Consider the following 15,273-nt stretch of genomic DNA (forward strand, 5'->3'; position numbering starts at 1 on the left):
ACTGTTGGCAGAATGGTTCTTTTCCATGCTGAGCTGCATTGGCTGATGATGGGGGGTTACATGGTTTAAATTGATACTTTTTCCTGTGGCATCTCTCACACCATTTGGAGAGGGGAAAGTGCTGCACTGCCTGACTCTTCCCTAATGCCTTTCCCTGCATCAAGCTTTCTCGCCATTTGTGTGAACTTCTGTTGCCACATGGAACATATGGATGCAGCTACAGTGAGACAGGGACAATGCTGGGGGCGGGGAGGGGGCTCCTCCTGTCCACGGCCCTTGACCCCAGGGCTGAGAGCAATGGACACATGGGGCTCTAAATGTTGCTGGTTAATACTTACAAGCTTCCTGCTGCACCCTGGTTTCTAGCAAAATGAGGGGCATAAGCAACAGCTGAGGTAGCCCAAGTAGCACTCACTTTGCCCCTTGCAGTTATTACTTATTGCCTTCTGTGGATCCCTGGAGGTCGGTCACCAGGCTGCTGTGGAAGTTGAGGGAGGTTGTGATTGCATTCTCACCCTGTGTTTGTTTAACAAATTGATAACATTGGCCGGGGAGAGATGTTGCGTGGCCTGCAAAACGCCTGGAGAGCTTCAAATGAACAGAAGTGATAGCGAAAGACCAGAGATGTTCCTAGAGTAAATGACACCCTAATGAGCCCTGTTCCCCTGGCAGGATACTTCTCTATCCAAGCCAGCCCCTTCCTCACCTGTTCCTGACCATGGGCCTTGCCCTTTGGAGCTCATCCATACAGGTGACTCAGTTTTCGCTGGCCTGGGACACTGCCAGAGAGTTCTGCTGCTAGGCAGCAATAACCGGTTTCTGCTACTCTCCCACACAGAATGCACCTGAGTTATTTCTACAACTGCAGGCCACTGCCAGGGCCTCAAGTTACATCATAGGCAGTGAACTCTCCCCTGTCGGGCACTTTGTGCATCAGTCCTGAGGCTCTTTGGTGGTGCTTCCCCACCCCTATGGCCCTCTGCCTGGAGCACAGCAAACAGGGAGGGCGTCAGCCAGTGCCAAATTGCCCCTCGCATCACCTCACCTTGTCTTACCTCACAGCAGACTGTTTTACAGCAAAGAAGACACAGCACATTCCCCTCACACACACACACACACACAGAATCCCTGGGAGTGGCTTGGCAGCCAGCCGGAGGAATGGCTGGGGCCCAATCACGTTCCCCTCCTCCAAGAGATGCTACCGTTGCTGTAGCTCCCTCCTTAACACTGGGCAGCAATGCAGGTCCACTAGGCCCAACCCCTTCTTTCAGCCCTCAAACAGCTTCCCCTGCAGCTCCCGCCCATGCACACTCAGACTCTAGCAGGCAGCCACACCATCTCCTCAGCAAATACAGGGAGAAGTGGTCACAATTCACTCTTCTTTCCCCATTTGCTCCTCCACTTCTCTGAGGCAGTTCCTCCAGTGATCCGTAGATGGCCTTGTCTCACTTTGGGCAGGCAAGCTGGCTTCAGTCCTTCAGCTCCAGCAGGCCAATCCTCAACATAATTTTAACTTCACCACAGCTCTAGTCATGATCCTTAAAGGTTCTGGAAGGAACGTGGCAACCCTCAAGTCCTTTAACAAATGCAGCAGCCAGTTAAGTTTCCTGTTCTCTCAGCCAACTCCCCAAGGGATCACCAGCTGGTACCTCAAGGAGGCCTATTCATGTATCCATAGCTGGGACTCCTGCACATTGACTGTGGTTCAAGTCTTTTCAGTATAAGATTCTCCTCCGTCCCCGGTCAGAAGGCCTTGTTTTTCATGAACTGATCTCCCAGGCACTGGTTTTACACCCACACAACTTCAGTGGCCTAAGTGGAGCTACTCTGGATTTACATTAGTGTTAGAACCAGGTTCCAAGAGACATCACAGAGATGCCAGCAGCCTTCTGTCAATGAGGCATCTGTGTCTACCTGTCCACTGCAATGACCTGCTGCTGAGAGCACAAGCAATAGAGGTAGCTAACTGTGTGCAGGAATGCAGATTCGTCATCAGAGAGTTTGCCCTTTCAGCTGCTATGCATCCCTTTGTGTGAATATTCAGGAGAAGGCATTTCAGAGGGAAGTGGGGGTGCTCAAGAAAATTTTGTTTCAGACCAATCTTCGACATTCATTCCATGTCAAAAGGAAGTGCTTTTTAGATGGACACATTATTATTATTGCCATTGCATCTGGGAACCTCAGGCATGGTCCAAGAGGCCATTGCGCTAGGTGCTGTACAAACACGGAACTTAAAGACAGTCCCTGCCTCCAAAGAGCTTACAAGCAAAGTAGTGCACTGGCTATCTAAACTAAGGACTATAAATTAAATGATAGAACTATGCACCAGTGTGAGCAACAGCAGAATTAGTATTGTCAGAAATACAGGCTGTCTCATCACCATTTCTCTTAGCACAGAGGCCCAACAGCTGTGCTACTAGGACCTAGAATCATAGAATCATGAAGTTGGAAGGTACCTCAGGACTTTAGGAAAAAGTTCTTCACTAGGAGGGTGGTGAAGCACTGGAATGGGTTACCTAGGGAGGTGGTGGAATCTCCATCTTTAGAGGTTTTTAAGCTGCAGCTTGACAAAACCCTCACTGGGATTATTTAACTGAGGTTAGTCCTGCTTTGAGCAGGGGGTTGGACTAGATGACCTCCTGAGGTCCCTTCCAACTCTAATATTCTATGATTCTATCTAGTTGCTCCTAGTTCTGTCATCTGCCACCACTGAGAACAGCCTAATCCCATCCTCCCTGGAACCCCCTTTCAGGTAGTTAAAGGCTGCTAGCAAATCGCCCCCCTCATTCTTCTCTTCTGCAAGCTAAACAAGCCTAGTTCCCTCAGCCTCTCCTCGTACGTCTTGTACTTCAGCCCCCTAATCATTTTTGTTGCCCTCCGCTGGACTCTCTCCAACTTGTCCACATCCTTTTTGTAGTGGGGGGCCCAAAACTGGACACAATATTCCAAATGCGGCCTCACCAATGCTGAATAGAGGGGAATAATCACTTCCTGCGATCTGCTGGCAATGCTCCTACTAATGCAGCCCAATATGCCTTCTTGGCAACCAGGGCACACTGCTGGCTCATATCCAGCTTTTTATCCATTGTAACCCCCAGGTCCTTTTCTGCAGAGCTGCTGTCTAGCTCGTTGGTCCCCAGTCTGTAGCTGTGCATGGGATTCTTCCGTCCTAAGTGCAGGACTCTGTCCTGTTATTCTATGCAAGTGTTAATTTTAGTGCTCTCAGTTGCTCATGCTTCCACTCTGTCTGTGCCTCCCCCACTTATCAACTAACCAAATACTAGAGCTAGTCAAAAAAGCCTAATTATATTTCACTGGAAATTTTGACAGAAAGGTCTTTTTGCCTTCTAAATTTCCCATGAAAAATTCCTGCTGTTCGTCTAAGAAAAAAACCTGAACCTGAAAAGTTCATTTTTTCTTAATAAAATTTTTCAATTTCCATTTTTTTTTCCACCAAAAATTCAGAGCAAAAGGAACATTTTCCCCCCACCTATTTTCAACCATTAAAAAATGTTTAAAACGAAAAGTCCAAAACCCTCCAGGGAACAGAAATGTGCCCTTACCAATCAGCACACCAGCCATGACCCTGGCCACGCTGCTTGTGTGCCCTTCCCTGACCCAATGTCTGGGTTTTGTCCTTCAAATCCTCTGGGACACAGATAGCACCTTACCACATTGCTGGCATGTGATTTCCCAGCGCACGTTATGGGCTGAACTTGTGGGTCCACGCACCTTTCCCAAAGTGACAGTCTGGCCCCTCCGCCAACTCCCCTAGGGAAGAGCTGCCTGTATATAGGTGCTCTTTTCCCTGCCTACCTTGCCGCACTGGGTTTTTTTAATCTGGCAACTGCTGCATTAACAGGGCACTTTTGCAACTGGTTGATTGCTGCATCATTTTCTTCCAGCTTTTTAACCTCCTCTTATTGTTTCCTCCAGTTTTTCCCTTTTTTATTCCTGCAGCGAATGGCACAGGCTCCCAGTGAAATGGAGGTTTGTGGGAGGATACAGTTCTTAGTACCCCAGCACCCTCGCCCAGAGTCTGAAGAGTGTTTAGACCTGGTGTCACACGCTTTCCCCTAGTACCTGAACCCAGCAGAGGCCATAGTCCCTGCCTAACAAAAATAACCCTCCAAAAGAGAATTTTGCAGACTTTGGCTGACATTCAAAACATGGTATAATGTCAGGAATATTGAGGCCAGAGCAGCCAAGATTTCACATATACTCTATCTTCTCCAGGAAAATTCACCCCTTAGTAGTCCAGGGCTCTGGCTTTCATCTCCTTGCATCCTAGCTTACCAGATTCCTAGTGCAGCAGCATTAACAAACACCCCAGAGAAGTACACTGAGTCCCTCCATGGAAGCTCAGCCTGGTCACTGATGCCTTAGTAATGCCTCCATTGGAACACACAACAACCAGCATCCTTGTCCTTTCTGCCCTTCTGGGTGGCTATCACTGCTGCAAGGAGGATACTGAGCCATCAGTTCAGTCAATAAGCACCTCCTCTGCCCACAAGGTTGTCCTCAGACTCAACCCAGTGCTCCTGAAACATGTCCCCTTTAACATAGAGAATTGTTCATCCACAAAAAGAAGAACCAAGCAGTGCCAGCTGTCTACATCCCTCTTCTGTTACTCAGCAGTAATGAGAAAGGATCATCCATTGTCAGCTGGCTGGATCTGTGTGTGGCTGAGCCTTTCAAAGCAAAGGACCTGATAACATGGCAAAATCCTACACTCCATATGAATAGGCATCAAGTGGTGCATCCCTTCTGACTGCTGGAAACTACAAGTCAGGGGCCTTCTTCTCCCATGCTCTGCCTCTTGTGCTGTCATGTTTACCTGTGCAAAGAGCATGTACCACACTTCCATTCTGAGTCAGTAGCATTTTACGCTCACTGCTCACAAGCATGAATGAAGACACAAGGTGACAGAAAGTTATGCCCTACACATCAGTACTTGACTGACATCCCTCGAGTATTGTCTACATCATCCCTTAGTGGATTGACATCTGCACAGGGAATCAGTTGATGTTTTATGTCAGCAGTTCAGCCCATGCTTCCTCCCACTTCTCTTTGAATGGGGTTTTGTTTTGTTTCTGCTTACCATTTCTATCCACGTGCTCACCCCATTTCGCGAGATGCACTGACAATGTGATGCATACAAGCTGCAGAAAAACATACAAAGCTGTCAAAAATCGTCACCATTAAAAAAAAAATGCCCAGCTCACAAACATACGCAGCCCATGCCTCCCAATGCCGACTGGAAGAAATGACTCCTGCAGCTTAATTCCAGTTGTGACAGTGAGGGAAACATCTGCTCTTTAGGGAGACAGTCTATTCTCTGAATAAGCAGGTCTGCAATAGCCAGTCAAAATGTTATGTGATTGCATTTACAGACTTGGGCATTTTGTTGTTGCTTTTGGTGAGAATGAGAGAGTTGTTCTTTTATTGCCATTTTTTATCTCTGTTTAAAACTTTTCATTTCCATTAAAAAATTTTAAAAGCCTTTGATCCATTCAGTTAGGCACATTTCTTGAGTATGTTAGAGCTCTGGAAACATTCTACAACCTAATCCAGCTATTTGTGCTACAGGCTAGGAGGGAGGCAGCAGAGGCAGCATTATGGCTATTTTTAGATGGCATTCAGCTACAACAGCGATAGGGCGCCATATAAGTACCTAAACAGAGAGCAAACGCTAGCAGTTTTCTGGAAGGGGCAGAGCTGAGGTACAGCCATACCAGTTGTGATTCGGCCTCCAAAGTTTTAGAGAGAGGAAAACTCAGTGCTATGGATAGTTATTCCAAGAAGAGCAATTCTCAAGGCACAAGACAGTTTGTTCTCTGTAGGGTTTGCCACCAGGAAATACATGAGAGATATTCTTTACTAAAAAACAAGGAATCTGTCCATCCTCCCTAAATGCTGAATAAGAAAGTGTGATGCAAAAATGCTTTGTCCTATTGAAAATTTTCTTCTGCAGGCACATATACACAATCAGTTGCATTCTTGCAAAATGCAACTTAGGCTACAATAAATACAAGTGCAATTCCTAACCTTTTAAGGACTTGTGCCTGCCCCAAATAGCAGTGGAGACACTGAAATACTAAGCACCTCCCTGAGAACTGTAGCGTATGGCTACAAGCAGCGGGATTTCCTATTCTTTAGCAGGGGTCAGCAGGATTGAACTGACATGGCTTCCATCATTTCTTCTGTGCTGCACCCAGGAATTATGAGCTCTGACAGTCCAGGATCCTCATCTGTGGAGTCCCACAGAGACCCAGCCCTTGCCCCATGCAATGTAACAGCTTTATGAAGCCACTAGGGAAAACTGGGTACAGGATGACCAAAAATGGCAGCAATATGTAGACAGCTACAAGTCACTTTTGTGTCAGGCACATGAAGGGTCATTTCAGTTATCCAGCACTTGGATGAGATCACTAACTGGCTGGAGCTGAGCCAGAGAAATAATGAGGTGATGCTGGTGGGAAGACGGAAGCACCCTGAAGAGCTCACAACTTCTATAAAGTCACCCTCCCTGGAGTCAGCCTGCCTCCAGATCTCTAAACAGTCCACAGTCTCAGTGTCCAGCTGTAAACCTTGCTGCTTCTAGACACCCAACAGCTACAGTCATGAGAAAGTCAACTCTAGAGAAACCTGTGCCCCCTGACGTCTCAGTCCCCCTTACCATGGTGAAGTCCAGTCCTGGTTGTGGTAATTCTTAGTTACCTATTTATGTGTAAAATTACAATAAATAGTACACAGAACAGACAAATAAAACATGCTGGCAAGTTGGTAATAGACACCATTTTAGTGGCTACTGTGCCATGACCTCTCTCCCTACCATTGTTATGACTATGTATATCACCAATTAATTTTGGCCAGGTAAACAATGAGTTACAGTGACTTGCTTTTTCGGTTGCCCTTTGAGCAAAAGGCCAAGTGTCACTCAGTACTTTTATATATACACATTCAAAAGAGCAATGTGATTCATTTTCCAAACCTGATACATGCAACTGTTAAAAACCTCTGGTGCTCTTTCAGCTGGCAGTAGAATATTTTCATTTTCAGTGATTACTCAGAAGGAAAGATGACATCTCACTTTCTACTCATTAGCTCTTTTTCTCTCTGTGCCAAGGCCTGTTGGGATTGTAAAAGCCAAGCAGAGCATCCCCACTACCCATCGTTTGAGGTCTGTGTTCCATAAGGCCCTGGCATTCAAGACCCTAGGGCTGATCCAAAGCCCTTTGAAGTCAATTGAAATCAGTAGAAACATTTCTGTGAGTTCTGGATTACATTTTTCAATACATTTCCTTATTCCTCCCAGGAAGCTCGGCATCCTCGTCCCTAAATTTGCCCCTGCCTGCACTAGGTAGGAAGGAGATGTTTTTCTATCATCAACAGCCATAAACTATTATCATGGCTGACTGTGCGTGGTGGTATCACCAATGTTCCACTGTTGTCTCTTAAGTTTCCCTTCTTACGAAGGGCTGAAACTCTGTGCTGAAGATATGGCTTGCTTGGACATTTTTAATTAAAAAGGCAACCCAGTTCAATGCATTGTGCCAATACAAAGCACTGGTTGTTGCCACTGGAGACATTATCCAGAAAGACAAAGATGGCTGCAAATAATTTACTCAAAGCAAAATAATTTACTCTCCTTTTCAGTATGATCACATCCCTTTGGAATGGATTAATGTTCATACAATGGCACTGATCGCAGCCATGCTGCTAAAACAGTGTGTCCACTTGAATGCAAATCTACTCTGAGGTGGGAAAGTGAGATGAAGCAGTTCAAAACTCTTAACATTAGCCTTTAATTTAAGTATTAAAGGAAATAAAAGCTAATTATGAAATTCCTCATTACATTCATCTTGCTGTTTCTTTTAGAGGAATGTTATCAGTTTGACCGACTGTTTGAATGAACAGTTATCCATGAGGTTGCTAGCACTACCAGGACTCTAAGGGGTTGAGTTTATCTCGTGACCTTGCCTTCTTTCTAAAGATTTTTACTTTTTGGTCATCTTGTTTCATGTTAATTAATCCCCACAACATGCTAACTGTCTCTGTTCCCCTTTATTGCTCAAAGCCAGGCAGTGGTTGCTAAGCTACTGTGTGTTAATGTTGAGCTATTTCCAAGTGGTTTGACCACAAGGGCTGTATTCCCACAATGCTAATCCAACTTGGCAATTGTTGACCTAATATTTTTCTTTACAAAGTGCTGCTTCCCACACCCTGTAACAGGGTGAGCTATTTTTCTCATTATTCTCATGTGACTTGATGATGTGAGGCCGGACTTCCTCCCACTTCATACAATTGACATTCACTGAACTGTTTTAAACACACTCTCAGGAGTAACTAGTTCCTCTTATAGACCATTCTCCTTTTTCTGTGGGCCTGAAGTCAATGGGTTTAGATCAGGCTTTTATCTGGGTCTAGTATCAAAGCTCTACCATCTTGTGAGGTCAAACAAAAAGTTCTTTCTGGTTCTATTTTGTAGAAATGAGGCAAAACTCTTACAACCTTCACAGTATGAGAAGAGGACACGGTCACTGCGAGCTATGCTGCTAGTTCAGGCAGCTTCCAAAGGAATTCTTCTGTCACATGTTTATGTGCATTCCTTTTATTGTGTTATTTTAATCCTTTCATTAATTAGATTGTTGAATGTTAAACATTTCTGTTCCTTTTCCCCAACTGTCAAACTCCACAACTAGTCTGGTTAACTGGTCCCATCCTGGGCTCTATGTTTATGGAGAAAGTTAAACTAGTTAATGGTAGGCTTTGACGTCAGTGGATATTTTTTTTAAAAGATCTAACCTAGGAATTATTTTGGGGAAGTTCTACGGGCTGTGTTACACAGGAGTTCAGCCTAGATGATCACAATATTACCCTGTGGTGACGGAATCTATGAATTTGTCCCACAATATCATGGTTTCTTTTTTGTGCTAGAAGCCTTGCAAATGCTCCATAGTTTATCTGCCTCCTTGCAACTTTTTTCCTAAAATAGTGAGAATTTGAAAGAAGTCAGTTCCTATAATTTAATGCTGACACGAGGAAGATTAATGCATGATTGATGGGAGCAGAAGACAATATAAGTCTTATGGTGACACCTTCAGCTTGAACGAATCGCTCCATTTATCTACATTTAAAGCTCACAAAACATCATAGCTTTGCACATAGCTCAAAAACAAGACAGGTATTTCTCCTGTACCTCCTGTCTTCTCTTCTTTCTTTGCCCCAAATAGACTGGAATGTTTTTTTCCGCTTTGTTTTGAAGCAGATGAGTAACACATAGAAAAGAAGCTGAGATAATAATGGATTTTTTGTCTGGTAATTCCAAAAAAATCAGGAGGGAAATTAGTTTTGGGTCAAACAAAATGTTTCATTTGACCCAAAACTAAACATTTTGTTTCAATTTTTAACATGTTAAAGTTTTTAAATTAAAAAAATTAAAGGAAATTTCAAAACAAAAGTCATTTCACATAAAAAAATGTAAATGTTTTGTTTAAAAAATGTCAAACAAAATGGACCTATTTTTTCAGAATTTGTTTTTTGTTGGATTTTAGGGTTTTTTCCCCCCATTGAAACAATGTAGTAAAACCAACAGAAATTCGCAAACCATTTGGTTTCACTGAACCTGCATTTTTCATTGAAAAAAAGTTTTGATCAAAAACTTTCCCCCAGCTGTAGTTGCTAAACCGGCTGAAGTCAGGTAAAGCACCCCCATCATTGCTCTGCCCTGCTGTCTTTAAGGTATGCATTTTTCAAAGGGTTGGCTGTCTACTCTGGCAAAAATTACAGCAAGAATGAAAGCAAGTAAAGACAGTCAGCATTACATTGCATGACTAGCTCTTCTCCTGCCCTGGCTGAAGAACTGCCCCACCACACCTCAGCTAGTGTAATATCCCAGCAAACATGACTCACACACACCAGGATCCTGCCCCTACTGCACACCCTAAATGGTCACTGCAGAATTTGGCAGGGGTAAGGAGGGAGGAAAACTTTCTCCCCAAGCCACAGATTAGGAGCGAAGACATTCTGCACCTGCTGCTCCAGTTGAGGGTTAGGTTAGCAGAAGGGCCCCTTTTGACTCCAAATGACCTGGACAAAGAGAAAGTTTGGTGTGTTTTCATATTGGTGATCCTCTTATATTGACAATTCCCATTCAATACAGAGAACTTCAGAATACAGCCATGTCAGGAGCCCATTGCAAAGCTGGGTTTTAGGGCTTACAAGCGAGGAAGCACCCCTGCTTTGTCTCACAGCTGGAGTCCTGCTTTGTCTCACAGCTGGAGTCCTGCTTTGTCTCACAGCTGGAAAAGAAGGAAGAAAGAGAGCGTAATACTGTGATTTCTACATGCAGTTACTTAGCTGGCACAGAGATATTATGGCGATGGACTTTTTTAAAGAAAGGCAGTGCATGCTAATGGATAGACCACTGGGCTCTACTACTCAGACAACTGGAGGTCTATTCCCTGCTCTAACACTGGCCTGCTGAGAGACTTTGGGCATGCCTCAGTTTCCCCATCTATGAAATGGGGATAATAATATTGAACCATTAAAGTGTTTTTAGAAAAGTGCTATGAAAAGCTAGTATTATTATTATTGAAGTTAGGCTCCTAAGTCCATACTGAGACACCTAAGGTGTGACGTGCTCGTCAGTTTTGAAAATCAAATCATGTACTTAGTACAGTGGCTTCCATTTATTGGTTCCAAGCAAAAAGCTACCATTATCCAAAAGCTGCCAATAAGCAAAAGGCAAGTCTGGGGGCTGACATCAAGGAAGTAAGTGCTGGAATGTGCCTTTTCTGGCTGCAGCCTCACAAACCTGCCTACTGTCCGGGGCTCTCTGATCGGTGTCCCCATCTGGTTCCCTCTGTTTGACCCTTTGACCCTCACGCCCCTTCCTGTTTTCTCATTTTTTGTCCCACAAAATCAGTTGAGTCCTGGATCCGGTGGCTCCTCCCCTTAGGCTGGGGGAGGGGTCTTTAGCAAGGCCGCCCACCCACCCTGCACTCAAATAGTAGCCAGAGCTCAGCATGTCCGAGAGCTTCCTTCCCTGCCTGCAGCCCTGCAAACCTGCCTGCAGCTGGGGACTTTCTTCCGAAACAAGTTGTTACTAAGCAGCGTGCCTGTTGCCAATATCCAAATGTATTAACATTAAAGTCAATGGGACAGGATTGGTTCCCCACAGAATGTTGCCATTAAGTGAAAGTTGTTAATATTGGGATTGCTATTAAGTGGCCTCCACTGTACTATACCAATTTTGGAGCCTAACTTGGAGCACCTCCTTTTGAAAATCCTGGCCACAGTGCCTCTGCAGCTTCTCCACAGCCAGAGAGGAGCAGCCAAGAGAGGAGCAGATCCGTGTTGCATAGTCTGTGCTGTTCAGGGGAGGCTTTTGAGTTCTACAAGATAGGCAGGCATTGAGCACTTGACAGCTGAGCAGCTCTGACAGGATTCTTTGAAGCCTGTATGCAGGAATCTCTGAAACACCAGAAAGTAATGATTTTAATAGCATTTTATATTTATTATTATTGAGTTATGGGAAAGAATTTTGTAAAATAGAAGACAAATAAAAACACATGGCCTACCAAGCTTAGAGGAAAATGCACACAAAATCTGTCTGCACATTTTCATTAGTTGTTTTTCCCTGTCTCAGCCTCCTTTGTAGCAGACAGATGCTTTTCTCTTTGATGAAGTGTCTGTAGATATAGGGTCTGGTTGGATTTGATTAAAAAAACCCTTTCCTTATTTTGATCAGGAAAAGGTAACAAGGACAAGTAGATTTTTTTTAAAACTGGCCTAACTAATTTTCTTCAGATGCCATAAGCAATATTGTTTCCTCTGTCAATCAGTCACTAATTATTTAGAGTGGGGGGTGTGTGATTTGGGTTATCCTTTCTTCAATGTCTTGTTATCATGCTTAGCTTGCTCCTTTAGCCTTTTCTCTCAAATCTTGCCTGCTCCATTGACCCACCCGAGCCCATCAGTCAAAAAAAAATATGGCGATGTAATTAAATGACACTTTAATCTCCCATGAAACAATTAAAATGAATTGATTATCATTGTTATTTCCATCTGTTTTGTGCCAAGTTGATTCTTTGTGTTTTAAGCTTTTAATAAAGACATGCACAAGAAGGGGCCATGAAGAAAAACTGCATGTCTTTATTAATCAGGGCAAGAGGGGAAAAAATTATGTTTATTGTTCCCAACTACAGTTTAGCTTTAGACAACACCAGGGATAGTTTTTCTTAACTATTTAAGCATTTGACAATTAAACAGAAGACATAACCCTGAAAATAAGCATAGAACAGTGGTCCCCAAACTGTGGAGCACACCGCCTCCTCCCCCCCCCCCAGTGGGGGGGGTATGGAGGAATGTTCAGGGGTGCGCAGTGAGGCCTGGGGAGGTGGGGAAGAAGTGCCATCCAGCCCCGCTCTGCCCCCAGCTCTGCTCCGGTCCAAGGCCCCTCCACCAGCTCCTGGCCCCGACTGCAGCCTGGCCCCAAACTCGCCCCCCAGCTCCTGCTCCCGGCGCAGCTGTGGCTCCCACTCCTGGCCCCAGTCACAGCTCTGGCCTCTGTTCCCGGCTCCTGACTGCTTCGTCCCGGCCCTGCTCGCAGCCATGGCTTTGGTCCCAGCAGCAGCTCCAGCCCCAGCCCCAGCTCCCGGCTGTGGCTCCTGAGGGAGGGTGTGGGCAGGTTACATTAAGAGTAAAGGGGGGGGGTACAACTTAAAAAGTTTGGGGACCACTGGCATAGAACAACCTGTCAATCATCCTTTGAGGGCATAGTTCAATAAAAGGATAGTCTGCCAGAAATTCTGAAGAATAGTTTTATTTGTAGATTGCTGGTATTTTAAGTTTCATAGGTTTAATAGGTTTCCAGAAAAACAGCTAAGTATATTAAATACAAACTTTCCTGCTTAAATAAATTTTAGGTGATGAACAAATGTCACAACATTCAATGTCCAGGCTGATATTCCCATTTGTAGTTCACATAATTGCCCAAATGAGACATGGCACATGTTAAGAACCAAATACCTTAAAATCCTCAATTTAGACAGAAAATGGTTAGGTAGATATTGAGGTCCATTGAGGTGAGTATCGTGGGTTTTTAGCCAAGGCTTAAACATAGAGCTTCACTGAGTCTCAGTCAATAATCCACACAAAAAATCTAGATAGTCATTGAAAGAGGAAATCACTAATAGCTCTATTATTAGACAGAATTTACATACAATATCTTCATCAACAATATCAAGAAATCTCTCCATTGTGGCTACGATATCTTAGCAACAGGTTGTTTGCTTTTTCCCCAAAAAAACTATTGTTATTTATTTGTATTAAAATAGCACTGAGGGAGCCTCAGTCATGGCCGAATGCAAGGCTCAAATTAAGGGCATGGCTGTGCTGGATAAGAAGTCACTACAGGGGTGGTGGGGAGAGGATTTCTAAAGGACACGATCATTTTATAATTAATCTGTGTAGACCCTGATGGTGTGCACAGAGGGTGTGTCTACATTGCAATAAAAATCCCACAGCTGGCCCATTGCAGGTGACGTGGGCTCGCAGGGCTCAAGCTGTGGGGCTGATTAATTGTAGTGTAGATATTCCAGCTCTGGCTGCAGCCAAAACTCTGAGATCCTTCCACGTTGCAGGGTCCTAGAGCCCAGATTGCAGCTCACATCTGGACATCTACACCGCAATTAAAACAGCCCCTTAACCTAAGTCCGAGTCAGTTGGCACAGGCCAGTCATGGGTTTTTAATTACACTGTAGACATATCCTAAGAATTCCCTAGTACATTTAAACTATCATTGACTTCAGTGGAGCAACTCACATGAGTAAGGACTGCAGGATCTTAGCATAATAGCTGAAAGGGGAAACAAAGCCTACCCTGTAGAAGACAGGAGTGAGAAACATACATATATATATTATTGATTTCTTATGAGTCAGTTGGAAAACAAAGATTTGCATAGGTAATCTAACGGGTTAAGAGTTTTGTTGACCTCTGAGGCAATAAACTTTGGAAAACACAAATGTTTTATGTTACCATAAGCCAGCATTTACTTCTTACAAACTTGATGCCTTTGCTTTTAATACATTATATAGTTAGCTAGGTATTTGCAGCATTCCTATATTCTTCAGTGGAGCACATTGCAATAGTTAGATGACTGAGCAACCCAAGGCAACTGGCAAGTTTTTCCGTGTGAGCACTGTACTTTCTAACAATTGGTACTGCAAATTGAAAATATTGTAAAAGAAATTGCTCCTCTTGCATGCATATTGGAGCCTGAAAGTTGGCGACTGTACTAAAAGTGATTAAATAATTTTCACTATAGCATTGTTTCACCATAATGTACAGCACACAAGTTAGAGTTTACTGTTATTAATTATTATTTATTGAGCATAACAGATATGTGGTACAAAGAGAGAAATAATCCAGAGTTCCTGATCCATGGTCTTACATTTTAAGCTTAGACCTGGTTTCAGTTTCTATATCCTTTGGACACCCTAGGACAGATCTTCAGCTGATGTAAATTCTCATAGCTCTAATGACTTTAGCGGAGCTGTAGCAATTTACACCATCAGAGGATCTGCTCTATGGGCCTTAAAAAACTGAAGAGAACTAAATTCCTCTGAAGGGGTCTGGTCTGGCCAGGTGCAGCTCACTCTCAACACTCACTAAAATTAATGAGACTTGAAAATGCTTAGCATTTTGCAGTATACGACTCTTGAAGATAAAAGATTTGCTTCAATATTTTACCTTTACAAGTTGTTTGCCTGGTTTTGTTTTTTTTCTTAGAACCTTCAGTTCTTTTTTTTTTTTATAAGCACAAAAGTATTGTCATGATTCTGAACCTGAGCCCCAGGACTGACTCTGAATGAGCGTGTCACATACTGGTTGCTTTTTAGTCCAGGCTGGTATTGTGTGCAGTAGTTCCACAGACAGTTGGACGCACAGTAAGAACCTATTTGTGTTCTGGTAGTGCCTAGAAAGCATCAATCATTATCAAGGGCACCATTATACAATCACAATTAAAAAACAGTCCCTGCTCCAAGGAGCTTACAACCTAACTAGACAAGGAGTGGGGAGGGAAACAGATGTGAAATGACTTGTGCAAGCTCCCACAGCACTTCAGCAGCACAGCCAGGAATAGATCCCCTATACCCTGACTCCCAGTGTGGTGCTTTACTCATTAGATCACACTACCCAGCTTCTGTAAAGGCTTTATGTCTTTTCAGTTATATTATTAGCAAACAGTTTTCAAAGTCTAATGCT

The sequence above is a fragment of the Emydura macquarii genome, unplaced genomic scaffold (assembly GCF_026122565.2).
Source record: "Emydura macquarii macquarii isolate MOO-44397 ecotype Brisbane River unplaced genomic scaffold, CSIRO-AGI_Emac_v2 contig_3305, whole genome shotgun sequence".
Lineage (NCBI taxonomy): Eukaryota > Metazoa > Chordata > Testudines > Chelidae > Emydura > Emydura macquarii.